This window comes from Eschrichtius robustus, chromosome X (assembly GCF_028021215.1).
Source record: "Eschrichtius robustus isolate mEscRob2 chromosome X, mEscRob2.pri, whole genome shotgun sequence".
NCBI classification, from domain to species: domain Eukaryota; kingdom Metazoa; phylum Chordata; class Mammalia; order Artiodactyla; family Eschrichtiidae; genus Eschrichtius; species Eschrichtius robustus.
In genome coordinates this window covers 11,281,836-11,298,713 of record NC_090845.1, presented here as the reverse complement: position 1 = coordinate 11,298,713, position 16,878 = coordinate 11,281,836, and the positions used below count along the sequence as shown (strand labels likewise).

General features: G+C 44.3%; 1 pseudogene; it reads right to left on the bottom strand.

Annotated features, from left to right (window-relative positions):
- Window positions 1-269: 269 nt before the first annotated feature.
- Window positions 270-6,399, bottom strand: LOC137756229 (aldo-keto reductase family 1 member B10 pseudogene; annotated as a pseudogene).
- Window positions 6,400-16,878: the final 10,479 nt, after the last annotated feature.

Genomic DNA, 16,878 nt, shown 5'->3' with positions numbered 1-16,878 from the left:
CCTGCATGAGGTACAAGTGACAATCTGGTTACTCACTGCTTTGTATTTTGTTTCGGGCTTGTTCAATAGTTTTTTTGGTTACACAACAAGGCCTGTATAGCACAGAGGACAATATTCAAAACTCTATAATAAGCCATAATGGAAAAGAATATTAAAAAAAAGAATGTATATATATATATATATGTACAACTGAATCACTGCTGTACAGCAGAAATTAACAGTATTGTAAATCAACTATACTGCAATTTAAAAATTTAAATTAAAGCAAATTAAATACAGAGTATTTTGATCTGGAGGTCGCTGAAGTTGGAGATTCCAATGGCTTTCACCAACCCCCTCATCCACCAGTTCCTCCATGGCCTCCCAGGCAACCAAGAATGTTACTTCACTGGCCAGGACATTGCCTTTATTGTCTTTGGAGAAAAGTCATCCCCAGGCTATAATCCCAGTGATTAAGATAAATGTCCAGATGGTCCAGTTTCAGATCCTTGAGGGTCTTCTGACAGGTTTCCTTCCCTAGGTTCTTTCAAAGAAGAGGGGCCATAACTTGTCAATGATGAAGAGGTCCTCCTTCTTCACAACCTTCTTTCGGTGGCTTCCGCCATCTCATTCTTCTTCCGATAGACACAGGCACAACGTGGTAATATCTGCATCAGTCGCCTCCTTCACAGGCTCCTTGACTTTGCCTGGGGGAGACCTTCAGGTGCCCAGATCCACAATGGACATCTTGGCTTTGGTATTGAGTACCATGAAGGTGGCCACGGTCAGTGCAGAAACAGTTCTGAGCAAGCAGATAGGTACCTTGTGCCCTGATTAAGGAAACTGGCCTTCAAGCAGGGACTTTGTCCAGAACGTTTACTTTTATATTCCCAGCACTTAACACAGAACCTGGCATGTCACAGATACTCCATAAGTACAGTAGAATAAATGATGTTGTTCCAGATTAATTCCTTTATCCCTTTACTGCCCTCTTACCGCTTCAGTGACTGCTCCTCTATACAATAAGATCTAGACTGTAAGTGATAAATAAAGGGCAGTGCTACCCTAGGGCCACTCCAGGAAGTGCCAGTTACTGGTCTAAACTGAGACAAAAAGCTTATACCAAAATGTAAATCTGATATGGCACTCAGCAAAGTGTTTAGTCAGGATGACTTTTTTGTTGTTTTCACAGAAAGACTTTATTGATGAAGGAAATTGCTTTCCCTTCTGGCACAGGCTCATCTCATAAAACAGTGTGTGAACTGGCACCTGTGGGCAGGCTGTCTTGTGACCAGCACAGACACAGAGGTTAAACAACTTAATATATACATTTTATATATATTTTATATTTTCCAACTTCAGAAAACTCATAGGTAAGAGAAATACACACTTTAAGACATAATTACAAAATTTTGTGTCAAGTCCTATAATAAAGAGTTGTGGGACAGAAAACAGAACTGTGGGAGTGACAAGGAATTGTGGGAGAGAATGGAAAACTGTGAGAGAGAGTTGTGGCAGAAAACAGAACTTTAAAAGAGAATGGAGAATCGACAGAGAAAAAGAAGTGTGAGAGTAAATGTAGACTATTGAGAGAAAACAAAACTGTGAGAGAAAAACGGAGAATTGTGTGGGAGAATGGGAAATCCTAAGAGAATAGAGCATTTTAGGCCAGGGGACTGTAGAAGAGATATGGAATTGTGGAAGAAAATGGAGACTGTAGGAACTCTATGGAACTGTGGAAAAAACAGGGAATTGTGAGAGAGCTGGGAATTGTGAGAAAGAATGAAAAACTGAGAGAGAACAGACAATTGGGAAAGAGCACAGAGAAGTGCCCGACAGAAAAAAAAGTGGGAGAGAAAACACGGAATTGTGGGAAAGAATGGGAAATTTTGAGAGAAACAGTGACTTGTGGGAGAGAATGAGGACTTGAGGGAGCAAGTGGGGGATTGTGGGGGGCCACATAGAATTGGGGGGGCTGTAGGGAGATTGTGGGCGAGAATGCAGAACCGAGGGAGCAAACAGGGGATTGTGGGAGCTATGGCGACGTGGGGGGAGGCTGCAGGGGATTGTGGGGGAACAGTGATGAGTGGGGGAGGGGTAGCATGGAACTGTGGGGAAAACGGAATTGTGGGGGCTATGGCCGCGTGGGGGGGAGGCTGCAGGGGACTGTGGGGGAACAGTGATGAGTGGGGGAGGGGGAGGCATGGAACTGTGGGGAAAACGGAATTGTGGGAGCTATGGCGGCGTGGGGGGGAGGCTGCAGGGGATTGTGGGGGAACAGTGATGAGTGGGGGAGGGGGTGCATGGAACTGTGGGGAAAACAGGGAATTGTGGGGGCTATGGCGACGTGGGGGGAGGCTGCAGGGGACTGTGGGGGAACAGTGATGAGTGGGGCAGGGGGAGGCATGGAACTGTGGGGAAAACAGGGAATTGTGGGGGCTGCCTCTGATTGGGCAAGAGAATGAGGAATTACAGGAGAAACAATGACAGGGCAGTGAGTGGGGAATGGGGGAAAAGAGAATTATAAAAGAGTAAAAAGAATCATGGAGAGGGCTTCCCTGGTGGCCCAGTGGTCGGGAATCCGCCTGCCAGTGCAGGGGACACGGGTTCGAGCTCTGGTCCGGGAAGATTCCACATGCCACGGAGCAACTAAGCCCGTGCGCCACAACTACTGAGCCTGCGCTCTAGAGCCCGCGAGCCGCGACTACTGAGCCCGTGTGCCACAACTACTGAAGCCCGCGCACCTAGAGCCCGTGCTCTGCACGCAACAAGAGAAGCCACCGCAATGAGGAGCCCACGCACCGCAACGAAGAGTAGCCCCCTCTCGCCGCAACTAGAGAAAGCCCGCATGCAGCAACGAAGACCCAACGCAGCCAAAACTAAATAAGTTAATTAATTTAAAAAAAATCATAGAGAGATAGAGAATTGTAGGAAATATAAGAAATTGGGGGAGGAAATGGAGAATTGTGGAAAGACGGCATTGTGGGAGAGCAGACAACTGTGGGAGAGATGGGAATGGGAATTATGGGAGAGAATGGAGAAATGGGGGAAACACAGGGAAATATGAGAGAATGGCAAGTTGAGGAAGAGAAGAGAATTGAGGGAGGAGATGGGAATTGTGGAAGAAAACAATTGTGAGAGAATGTAGAACTGTGAGAGAAAATGAAAACGTAACACTGTAAGGTAAAACAAGAAATTGTAGGAAAATATGGCAACTGTGGGAGAGGCGGGGAAGTGCGGGAGAGTATGGAGGGTTGTGGGAGACAACGATGGGAGAGAATAGCACATAAAATGTACATTTGTGAGGGAGAAGAGACAACTGGGGAGAGGCTGAGAATCGTGGGAAAGAATTGGAATCGTGGGAGAGACTGGAGAATAGTAGAAGAGAATGAAGCATTGAGAGAGACAAGGAATTGTGAAAGCTGGAGAAATACAAGAGGAGCACTGATAAAAAAGATGAAGAACTGTAGATTTGGAAAGGTGACTCACTTTACCAGGACCAACCCTAAATTCAGTTAGCAACTCAGAAAGAGTCGCTGATTTTGACTCTGCTAACACCCCAGGTCTGACAGCAGCCGTTCCTCCTACAGTACCATGGATTAGCAACCTCCTAGGCACCGCCTCGTGTGTTCCAAGGTCTGGTATTATTATTCCAGACCATGTCCATTCTCCTCTCCTCACAGGGCTGGCTCAGCCTCAGTTCAGAAAGTTAGACGCAGTGGTTTAGTGCCTCTTGGTTTTTGCTACACCTGAGACCCTACCCTTAGGAGCCCTGAAATTAGTGCCTCACACTCATTTTTCATGTCACTTTCAGTAGTCAGTCCAGAACGAAAAGGAACAGAGGTGTTTGCTCAGTGACATTTTCCCCCTTTTGTACTTTATTTTCCATTGAATGCTAGGAAATCTGCTCATTCATCAGGAAATGGCCCATTTATCATTTTTATGAATACATGTAATGAGAATGCTAGTTTCAGCTTGGAAGTGTTATAAATACAAATCATTGGCTTTGGAATGAAAAAAAAAAATCTTTGCTCACCTCTGGCCAAGAGCTGAAGGTTTCGTATTGCTGCATTTGTACATCGATCATTTCATAAGTGTTTATAATTATAACCACGGAGACCTCCTGGATGTTAATTCAGGACTCTTTCACTTCTTGGTCTATAATACTTTCCATATGTTAGTTTAGAAGTGCCGTATCTCTCTGTTAACAGCCTTTCCCCGCTTAAAAAGCCATCAGCTTTTAAAGACATAGGGATATTTTACTTTTTCAGTGGGAAGAACATCGTCACGTTACAGATAATTACCTTCTCTTTGAGGTACTTTTGTGCCTATACATATACATGGACCCTCTAAAGACTTTATCATCTTTAACTGAAAGCTGACCATCATAGAAAACAAAGATGGTTAAACTAATACCCATTCCCAGGAGCAAATGAGTGAAGGTGCAGTGAGAATTAGATTCTACATTATTGCGAACAGAAAGGCATTAGAGGAGAGAGACGGTAGTCAGTAGAGTTAGAGGTGGAGTCAAGCAGGACTGTCACCATCCAGTAGTTTTTGTTTTTGTTTTTTGCTGTGTTGGGTCTTAGCTGCGGCATGCGGGATCTTTCTCGTTGCAGAGCGCAGTCTCTTTGCTGCGGCGCGTGGGCTTCTCTCTAGTTGTGGCGTGCGGGTTTTCTCTCTCTAGTTGTGGCACGCGGGGTCCAGAGCGTGTGGGCTCTGTAGCTTGCAGCACGTGGGCTCTCTCGTTGAGGCGCGCGGGCTTAGCTGCCCCGCGGCATGTGGATCGTAGTTCCTTGACCGGGGATCAAACCCACATCCCCTGCGTTGGAAGGCAGATTCGTTACCACTGGACCACCAGGGAAGTCCCAGTCACCATCCAGTTTGTTTGTTTGTTTGTTTGTTTTCACCACCCAGTTTTGATGGCAGCAGACCAAGCATAAGATTCAATCGGTTAGGTAAAGGGAAAGGTCTAAATAATCGAAGGAGAATCACATTTTCATTGTTTGGTTGCTCATCATGAGTTAATTCATTTTCTGTTGTTAAGAACTTTTAGAAAAAGTAGTAATACTTCCTCAGCCCAAAGTAATTCAAAGTGTTTAGGCCAAAAGTCAGCCTCCCTTTTGCCTGTGTCCTCTCATCACTCAATATCCCTTCCTGGAGATAATATTACCACTTCCTATGTAGAGATGATGCATTTTCAAAATGAACATGTTCTTGAACTCACACAGTCTTCTACTAATATTATTCAATATTCGATGTGGCAAAATTCCATTCCAACAAAATAATTTGCAATGAACTGAAATGATATGACCTGTATGTGTGTAGCCCCACAATGACTGTAAAGGGGTTAAGTAGTAAAACAGTCAGTGGGTACACCAGAATCAGACACCTGAATTATCACTGAGTCAGTGACTTCTGGGCCAGGGGAAACTTTTGGGGTCATTTTCAATCTGTAACTTGCTCTCCCTGCACCAAAAATTCCTACCATTTTAACCCTCTTCAACAGCTTCAGTCCAACTTAGACTGAAGGCAAAGCCCAGAATGTCCTGAAATTCTGCAGTACAGAGGCAGACAAAAGACAGGCCAAGTCACTGGGGAATGGCAGCCAGTGTTTTCCAGCCTCTATCAAAGGTGAGATGTAATTTGATGGAACTTCTCAAATCTATGCTGTAACAGTTAGGGACAGCAGAATCTAAATCTTAAAAACACAACCTATAAAGGATGTGCACCTCATGAACAGAAATCACAGAAGACTAAGACTTACCATACACTAAGTCCCCTACATGCGAACTTTCAAAGATGCGAACAAGCTACTACCCAGACATCACTGGATCGTTTTTTCAACAGGGTAGATAGAATGGAATCCAGTAAGGAACCAGTACCTGTGCCATCCACGTCAGGCGTGAATGAAACTGCAGCTTGCCCTCCGTCTCCTATTGCTGACGATCCTTCAGCTCTACCGTCTCCCACCTCCTCTCCCTCCTCCAGTCGGTAACTCTTCTTGCCTGTTCACTCGATGCCAGCCCCTGGATGCCAGCTGTTGTGCTGTACTACTGTACTTTTCAAGGTACTGTACTGTAAGATTAAAAGTTTATTTTTTGTGTTTATTTTTATGTATTCTTTGTGTGAAAAGCATTATAAACCTATTAAACAGTACAGTACTATATAGCCGCATTGTGTTAGTTGGGTACCTAGGCTTTGTTGGACTTAGAACACATTGGACTTTCGAACATGCTCTCGGAACGGAACTCGTTCGTATGTAGCAGACTTACTGTAATTGAAACAGAGCCTCTAAATAAAAGAAACCATACCAATAAGGCTGGCACAAGACGTCCCCCAGTGTGGGGACATGAGGCAAGAAGGCCCAAGGTCCACAATGAGGTCAGCAAACAGAAGCAAGGATCTGGATACGGCCATGGGTTAGTGTAGGTCCTCCGCGAAGCACTCACCATGATGGGGTTAAACATGCGAGGGTTTTACCAGGGGAAATGCCTGTGGGAGGAACCGGGGAGAATGCTGGGGAAGGCTGGAGCCACTTCAATCCTCAATGTAAGTCTGACCCCAGTGAAGGAGAGTGGGAGAGCAGGTTGATGGAAGCATCCTAGACTCCTGTGCAGACAAAGGCAGGGTCGCCAAAGCTGCTGGGATGTGTTGGAGCCTAAGTCCACCAAGAGAAGAATGTGTGTCTCCCAGTGACAGGCTGCCTCAGTGTCCCATCACACTTGGTTAACTGGCAGGGAGCACCGCATGGGAGGTGTGGCCTCAGCACAGACGCTGTGACGGCTTCAGAGCACAGCTGCTGGGGCCCTTAGTTAACTCTGCTCCTGCAGGTAGAGGTCTGCAAGGTACATTCTTATGTACATTCTCAGGCCTTCCTGTTGAAGAATCAACCATTTCCATCTAAGGCCAACGTGGGAGTTGATGTCACAACTAGTCCATCCCCAGCCTTGTCCTGATCAATCTCTATTCGCTCAAGTTCACTACAATCAGCCGTCTGTATCCACAGGCTCCAAACTCACAGATTCGACCAACCATGGATCAAAAATATTCAGAAAAAAAAATTCCAGAAAGTTCCAGGAAGTGAAACTTGAATTTGCCGCACTCTAGCAACTATTTCCATAGCATTTCCATTGTATTAGGAATTATAAGTAATCAAGAGATGATTTACAGTATACGGCAGAATTGAGTAGGTTATATGCAAATGTTGTTGAACAACAATCAGTATCGAAGCTGTAAAGAACAAACAGCTTTGCTTGGGGTCTTAGGAATTTCAATTCAGGAGACACAGATTTGGGTAAAACAAAGAGTGACCCTGGGAAGAGAAAGGATAAGGGGCTTATAAAGGCAAAAGCCATGAGGTTGTTAAAGTTGTCTTGCAAGAATTATGATTGGCTCTGATGCAAAAAGGAAGTATTTGTCCTTAAGGGATAGGCTGTCACAGGTTATTTAGGGTAAGGGTCCCATAAGTGTCTTGAGTTTCTGGAACACTGTGCAGATGTTCTGGATGCCTGCGTTAAGACAAAAAGTGGTCAAAAGTTCAGATTCCATCCGGGCTGAGATGTAAGTCCCACTTCCTCAGTGGTCTCCCAGCTCCATTTCAGAGAGCTCTCTTAGCGATACCAACTCCATTTTTATTTTCCTTTACAATACTACACTATTTTATATAAGGGACTTGAGCATCCGTGGATCTCGGTATCCAAAGGGGTGGGGGTGGGATGTCCTGCAACCAATCCCCTGCAGATACTGAGGGACAACTGTATTTAGAAAGCTGTATAGGGGCTTCCCTGGTGGCGCAGCGGTTAAGAATCCGCCTGCCAATGCAGGGGACACGGGTTCGAGCCCTGGTCTGGGACGATCCCACATGCCGCGGAGCAACGAAGCCCGTGCGCCACAACTACTGAACCTGCGCTCTGGAGCCCACGAGCCACAACTACTGAAGCCCGCGAGCCTAGAGTCCGTGCTCCGCAACAAGAGAAGCCACCGCAATGAGAAGCCCGCACACCGCAACGAAGAGTAGCCCCCGCTCACCACAACTAGAGAAAGCCCGCGTGCAGCAACGAAGACCCAACGCAGCCAAAAATAAATAAATAAAATAAATAAAATTTTAAAAAATCTAGAAAGCTGTATACAGTTCATTTCCCGAGAGTGGGTTTAATTATTCTGTTATTATGCTATCTTTAGTAAGAGAACCCTTTTAAGTACTGTTAAGAGAAGTGGACTCGTGAACTTTAACTGGTGATTGAAATCAAGTTTCTGGTGCTCATGAGGCAGATCAAGTTAACAGACGCTCTGTACAACCTACATCCTGCCAAGGCCGGCATCTTTGGGTGTGTAAACGCTGCCTAAGCACCTGTAGGACGGAACAGTGGCACGCTGATGAGGGAATGGTAAGACTTCTGGCTGAGGTCGAAAATGAAGATTAAAATAAGATTAGTCCCCAGTGGTGAGAGAAAATCCTCCAGCTCTGCCAAATTGTCTTCACTCTGCTTAACAAGGGCTCCACGTGACAACCACTGGGCTTCAGCAAAATCCCTTTCAGCAGAGGAACAGCAATTCTCTACTTGCATATATTTGGGCTACAGTTTGTCTCCTGTTTCATGATTTGCTCTAGTGTAGGAGAGGTGGAGATAAGAAAACTCAGCACATTCGTGGGGAACACAATGCCTGTCTGTGAAATTAAACCCAGAGAGGGATAGGGGTGGTTTCTGCACCCAGCAGTGTGCCGCCTTCACGCCCACAGCGCCCTTCATGTCTGTAGGGTGGACGCTCAGAACCGAGTGTTCAAAACACTGGAAAGTTTCTAACCTCAGCGCTTTCACCAAAGTTTTAAGAAACACTTCCCAAGACTCCTTTCTGCATCCAGAGCCATTTTGAAAGAATTCTCAACTGTAGCAAGGAAAGAGGTTTCTGGAATTTGTGATCTTCTACTTATTCATTTAAAATTTATTTTAAAATTTTGCATTTGTTTAAACTTCTGATTTTTGTTTTCCTGGGGTTTTTTTTGGCCACACCGTGCGGCATGCAGACCTTCCCTGATCTGGAATCGAACCCGTGCCCCCTGCAGTGGAAGCGCAGAGTGTTAACCACTGGACCACCAGGGAAGTCCATAAACTTCTAATTTCTGGAGAGATAAAATTCACAAGTACAAAAGTACATATGCCATGAAAAACACACCCTGTTCCTTCTCTCTCCAACGACAACATTGTTCTCTACCCGAGCCCTATGCACCTGGAAAACCGCAGAAAGCTAAGAAATAACCCCACGCTTCTGTGTTCCGGGAAAAGGCTTACTGCAAAGAACCACCTTTCCCCATGGGACTTAGATAAGACTTGTGGACAAACCCTTGTTACATACGACAAGGCCAGACACAGGCTCGAAATTCCCATTTTTTGCCTTAAAAATGATTCGACGAACTGTTGTACACACTGATCCATCAGAACAAAATGCTTGACAACCAAACTTTGGTTAAGCTCCTCTCCTTCGCCGAGACCCTGGAGCTTTGGCCCACCCTCAGCTTGAGCCAACAGATAATCCCTCCTGAGGACAGGCAAAGCCTCACTCAGGTGCAGACATTCTCTGATGACTGTCCCATGACTGCCTTACCTGGTTCCTTCCCTAGGAAAGAAGACCGCCTCTCGTCTAACCCTTGAGAGCTGGCAGATCGGTGCTGGGAGGGTTTGCTCTGTTGCAATCATCTCTTGCACCCCATCCCAATAATCCTTTTGAATAAAGTCCTGAATTACTTACGAAATCTGGATTTGTTTTTCATTTGATAACCGTCTCCCAATTCTCTGGAGGCAACCACTATTCCCAATTCTTACACAACCCTCCCTAGATAGTCTGTATTGATAAAAATGTCAACATTTACATAGTTTCTACTTCCTTATTTCCATGTAACAGTGTCATTTACAAATTATTCCCTGTTAGTACACGTGGATGGCCTTATTGTGTTTGAAGTCTAGAGTCTTCTATGGCATTCCCTACTGATGGACATTTAGGTTGCTGTACAAACTCTAATGTAATGAATTATGCATACATATGTCACTGTGCACCTGTGTATGTCCGCACGAGAAAGACTGTAAGCAGAGAGGGTAGGGGGTCCCTAGAGAAAGAGAACCAGGCATGGCTTTCTTGATATAAAAGAAGCCATTTTTGGCTTAAGCCGTTTTGTGATCTAAGCCTGGCCACAGTGCTTTGCCCTTGAACAGGTCTCAGTAATTAATGATCTTAAGGGAAAAAAGAATGCAGAAACATTGCCTGTTATCACACAAGAGAAGTAACAACAGCAAAGATCAGTTGAAGAAACAGACCAATGAACATAGAAAACAAATTTATGGTTACCAGAAGGGAAAGGGGTGGGGGAGGGATAAATTAGGAGTTTGGTATTAACATATGCACACTACTATATATATAGTATATATATATTTTATATATATGTATTATGTATATGTATACAAAATAGATAACCAACAAGGACCTACTGTATAGCAAGGGGAACTATACTCAATATTTTGTAATAACCTATAAGGGAAACGAATATGAAAAAGAATATATATATATATATATATATATATATATATATATATATATATATATATATCTGAATCACTGTGCTGTACACCTGAAACTAACACAACACTATAAATTAACTATGCTTCAATTAAAAAACATTTTTTTTTAATCAGTTGTAAAGACCCCCAGTTCTGTTTCAACAGTAAAGACTAGCCTGAAGCACTGAACCACCAGATCAACTGGAACCTAAGGGATGATAATATTGACCTTTCTGATCCTCATGACTTCAATCAACTAAAGCTTGGCCTCTGTTGACCGCTCAAGCCCCTTCATTAATACGCATGCACCCTTAGCTTAAAACTTCCCCAGTTTTGCTGTTTGGGAGACACAGCTTTGGGAAAGATCCCGGGTGTTCTCCTTACTTAATGCAAGTAATAAATCCTTCTCCCGAACTTTGGCTTGGTTGTGGCTTTTGACTCGACACCTATCAAGAGGCAAACCCAGTTTTCCAGTAATGATACCTTTTGGGGGAAATCTGGGTCAGGCACATAGGTATTTTTAATTTTGGTAGATAGTGCTGGATTGTTCTAAAGAGTTCAAAGTGTCAATTTACACTCCACTGACCAATTTAAAAAAAAAAGCAGAATCTTGGGACGCAACTCAGATTTATTGAATCAGAGTTTGCATTTTACCAAAGCCCCAGGTGATTTGCCCGCACATTCAAGTGTGAGAAGCCGCCCCCAGGGCAGTGGTTCTCACGCAGCCAGAGACTGGAATCCCCTGGGGGGCTTTAAAGAATTCTGATGCCCAGGCCACTCCACGCCACAGATGGAGGAAATCAGAACCTGGGGGGTGTGGGTGGGAGAACCAAGTCATCAGGATTTTTAAAGCTCTCCTTGAGGCAGGACACAGATGGGCCCCAGGCTAAGCAGCTAGAGTTTCTCCCCTGCGGGGGAACAGGAGCGAGGAGAAGCTGAGCCCTGCCCAGATAAGAGATAAAGAGACCACATATTCCTCGCTCTCGAGGTCAAGGAGACCTTCCCGACTACACATGCGCAGAAAGGCTCCTCGGGGGTCAAAAAGGGAGGGGGCGCCACCCCATAGTAGGTGATGTCAACCTACCCACAGGCCTCTTCGCCAGAATCCGTCTTGCCTAAGACATGAGCGCGCACACAAGGGAGGACCCTGAGATGAACCAAATACGGACTCAGAGCCCGGCAAAGCAAGGTGACTGGCCAGAGGAAACCTGGAAGAAATGCCCCATATAAGTGATTCAAACTACCACGAGGGCGCAACTCTCTCTCTCTGAGTCCGCCCGTGTTCACATGTATTCTTTTTCCTCCTAATAAACACTTTACTTGTTGCACTACTTTCCGTCTCTTTGTGGGAATTCATTTCTACAAAGCTGATGGGCCAGGGCCTTGTTACTGGCCACTGTCCCTGGTGGTCTAGTGGCCAGGATTCAGCTCTCACTGCCGCGGCCTGATTTCAATCTCTGGCCGGGGAACCGAAATCCTGCTTCAAGCCGCTGCAAGCCGAGGCCACCCGGGATGATCCCCAGTGACCAGAGTGGTCTTGAAATATCATTTCTCACTAAAAAACCCCCAGGGCTTCTTGGAGAAACGACTGACTCCAAGTCTGGGCCAGGAAACGTACAAGATGAGTAAGTGCCTGACGTTAAGCTTTCGATTGCCGAGGCACCCATTTCCCAGACAGCCATCTCGAATAAACACATAACCAGCTGTACGACACAGCTACTAGTAAACCAACTAGACAAGGAATCAGGTTGCCCCCACCCATGAAGTTCCCCTTTTAGAAAGCCCTGGGTGACCTAGATAACTGACCGCTTGTGTGACCCCTTATCTCCCTTCCCCCTCCCTCATTCCCGCTCTTATGCTTTACATTTGCCAATAAAGAGCGAATCCACGAAACTCTATATCCCCACATTCAGGCTCTAATAAAGGCAGAGCCCCAGGTCTGTGCTTTCTCCTTCTCTTCTCTCTACCTACGACCTCCCTGTATGGCCCTTGGGTGTGTCACGTACCCTCCAAGATTTGTGAGTAATAAATCTTATTCTTCAAAGTTCCCTGATGGTTGTTGCTAAGGTACATCCTGTGATCTTAAGAACCACAAGGGCTGGTCCAGCCACCATACTGGCTCTGGTCGAGGAAGCGTCTGTGGAGGCTGCCACAAGTAGTGCCTCAGGCATTCCTGGCCAAGAGCATTGCTATCAAAAGGCTGACACGACACAACAGAACCTGCAACATCTTCTAATACCAGATAGCAAGGACACTCTCAGAAGCAGCCAGGATCATGTCAAAAGACTCAGGAACCAACTTGATGAGGCTCCCACTGGCCAGATATGAGCCCGAACAATGATAATAATTGCCATGGACTGAAATCCATCAAATACGTTTAAATACATGAGTTCATAATAATATGTAGAATGATGATGACGATAATTGTCACCTTTATAGGAGGACAGGACACCAATTTGTAGTCTTAAAAAGTGATAAATAAAGAAAGTGAATCAAAGCTTTATCCCACCTTTCCTCTATGAACTATACCAGTGGGTAATAGATAGTAAATGAGGAGAATCTTTCTCTATAAAAGTATTCCAACTAATAAATGAAAAAGAAAGGATAAAGTTCAAAAATAACCATTTCGCAACCCCTGATGAAGACAGAGATATAGGCGTTAGGCATCATTGGCTGGCAACATCATCAAAAGAGAGACAAACAGACATTGTGAACCTCCTGATAGGAAAACACATCACCATCCTGTGGTCTTGCCAAAGGGAAATGAACTGAGTCTGACAAATCTCAGGATCCAGATGCTGAATTGCAGGAAATACGGAGGACAGAGGAACATACTGAGCTGCACCAAGAGTGTTGTGTTAGTTATTTACTGCTGCATAACAAATTACCCCAAAACACAGTGGCTTAAGACAACAATTCACACTTATTATACTCACAGTTTCCCTGGGTCAGGAATTCAAGAGTGTTTCAGCAGGGTGGTTCTGGCTCAGGGTCACACAGGAGGTCACAGTCAAGATGTTAGCTGGGGCGGAAGTCATCTGAAGGCTTGACTGGGGCTGGAGTACCTGCTTCCAAGGTGGGTCATTCACATGGCTGGTAAGCTAATTCTGGCTATAGGTGGGAGGCCTCAGCTCCTCCTCACGTGGGCCTCTCCCAGGCTGTCTGAATGTCCTCGTGACGTGGTGGCTTACTTCCTGCTGAGTAATCTAAGGGAGAAAAACAGAAGCAGCACAATGTCATTTATGATAAAACCTCAGAAGCCACACACTATCACTCTGGCTGTATTCTGCTGGTCACACCGATCAACCCTGATACCACGTTGGATGGGACTATACAAGCGTATGAATGACAGGAAGTGCAGGTCATTGGCACCCATCTTGAAAGCTGGAAACCACGAGTATGCAATCAGCAAACTCCATGCTGTGAAAACGCTACTGTTCAATTAGTCTATGATCATCATCAGATAAATTATAAGCAAAATAAAGGAATGGGCAGAGAACCTAGAGATTAAAAGAGACTTAAAAGCCATCAAATTTTAAAATATCAGCAAAACTATATAATATCTAGGTACATGTATCTGGGTAACAAAACTTAAAAATTGCAAGGAAGTGATTACTAGAAAAGCCAAAATGGTCACTTATGGGGAGAGGGTAGGAAGGGACCAGGATTGACCACAAATAAGGGGCTTTTGGAGTGGCTAGCAAAACTCTTTCTTGACCTGGTAATGGTTACAAGCACAAGGGTGCTTAACTTAGGCTACTTCACTAAGACATGTATTTGCTTTATGTGATTTCCTGTATCTGTGTTTTATTTTACAATAAAAATTTGAAAAATAGAAGTCCTAGCCCTGAGATACAGGGTTAAATCTTCCTAAAGATATTTGTTGGACTTTGTGCAGAAGTCACTGTTCCTTTGAATACTAGAAATTAGGAGGCCAGAACACAGGTCTTTTTTTTAATGAATTTTTTTAAAAGTACAAAAGGAAATGCAAGCATGCCAGCATATTTGCATTTCTACCGTTTTTTTATCCCACCACTCTTCAAGGTAGTAAAAATAAGAAATTTCAAAAGACTTCTCATGAACTATATAAGCACAAATATTCTCTCTTTCCTCAAAACCAGATCATTGCATTTGAAATGGGAACAGGAAACTGAATGTGATGGAATGTTCTTCCACCCACCTTTCATGAAAGGAATTTTCAGTGCAAGTAGCACCAGTATCCCAGGCCTGCCTTTTGAATGAAAGAATGAAATCCATCTCCCCCTACCTCCTGTCAATCAGCTGTAGCTATCCCAAATATTAACAGAGATAACCCCCCAGCCAAAGATGTAGGTTCTCATAGTTCCTTATAAGCCAGAGAAAAAGAAAAAAGAGAACATAACACCCTAATCCCAAGGCATTACTTAGCCATTGAAGCTAAAACAGAAAATCCAATCTAATCCAATCAAAACTCATCTTGTTTCTTAAGTGAAAACCATTTTGCAATGGAAATCAGGGTTATTTTTTACTGGTGAGTGGCTGAATGAATTGCTCCCATAGGGTATCTTTGAGTTTTCTAAAAGCTGTTGCAAGTTGGATGCCACTCATTTTTAGTGGAGAGAAGCCAGTTTCTGATCAACGTCCCTTCAACCAATCCCAGAGTCAGCTGAATTCCCTGTGCGTTTACCTCCCTGTAATGCCCTACCCTCATTTCCAGGGATTTTTTTTTTTTAATGCACCTGCAACTATGTGCATTTGTTTGTTTGTTATTTATTTATTTATTTGGCTGTGCCGGGTCTTAGTTGCAGCACGCGGGATCTTTAGTTCAGCATGCAGGCTCTTAGTTGCAGCATGCATGTGGGATCTAGGTCCTTGACCAGGGATCGAACCCAGGCCCCCTGCATTGGGAGTTCGGAGTCTTAACCACTGGACCACCAGGGAAGTCCCAGGAATTTTTTTTTTTTTTTTTTAACTGGATAGCAACAAGGGAAGAAGAGCCCTAATGAAAGTATCTCTGGGACACTTGGGGGCTGGGCCAGAGTAGAAGAAATTTCTGGAGCTTCTTCACGCATCTGTCCGGAGTGGTCTGGCCTGTACTGCCTCCGCAACAAACTGAGGGCTTAGCTGTCCTTCTTTTTTCTTCCTTTTTCTCTTTTTCTCCTCATCCTCCTCCTTTTATATTTTAGAAATTAAATTTTATTACTTTGTGTTGGTTCAGGAATCTCAAGGCATGTCAAATTACCTGGGCCAGGTGGGTAGTTTCTCTATCTGTACTGTTTGATAAGAGTGAATGTCATTCACGTCACCATTATTATATATAAATTTAATTTAAATCAATTCAGCAAACACTGAAAATATTTTAGGTGTCAAATTTTTTTTAGGCATTAAATATAGAACATCAATATGATCTCTTTCCATCAGTGGCATTTTGAGCAGGGCTTAGAGGTATCGAAGCAGAACCTGAAACTATGGGGCACCTCCAAAGGTCAAGGATCTAAACAAACAGATGGAATTTGGATTCTGACCAACAGACTATCCAGAGACACGTGAGTAGGCAGAGGAGGGAGACTGCCTGTTAGGAATGCCTCTCTGTTGGTATCCCCTGCTTTAAATCAGCGGCTGTGTTGGGATGAGCTAACTGGAAAATCCATCACAGGACTGATCAACTGGAATGACAGAGGAGTGGCACTCCAGCTGTGTTCACTGGGGAGTATAGTTTGCAATTCACTCTTTTTGACAATTTTTCTTGAAAAAAATATTTACAGGAGTTCACTTAAACAGTACATGTTCCACCCATTGCTCTAGCTAGCACTTCTCAAAGGAGTTTTACATCAGAACCTCCTGGTAAGGTAGTTAAGCATACACAACCCAGTTCCATCCGACACATTGATTCCTCGGTCTAGGGTGACGTCAAGGCAGTTCATGGAGAAAGCTCCCTAGGTGGTTTTTGTGTCTGTTCCTGGTTACCCTCTCACCACAGCCTCCATTCTCCATGAGGTTCGTACCCTAACACACGTGAGGGATTCACTACAAGCTCACTGTTAGTAAATTTGGGGACAAACATCCTAGAGTCCTACAATGGAAGAGAACGTAAAAAGAGAATATACATATATATGTATTTATATATGTATAACTGAATCACTTGGCTGTACACCGGAAACTGACACAACATTGTAAACAGCTGTGTTTCAATTAAAATAAATCCTAGAGTCCTATCAAATCTCAAGGGAGGATGGCAACGGGGAGGTGCTTATGTAGTTTGAAAAGGTTCCCAGTTGATTCAAACATTTGGATCATCTCCTCACTTACACCAAGAACCACAGCTCTACAATTTATCCTCGGATTAAATGATCCATCAGAAAGATTT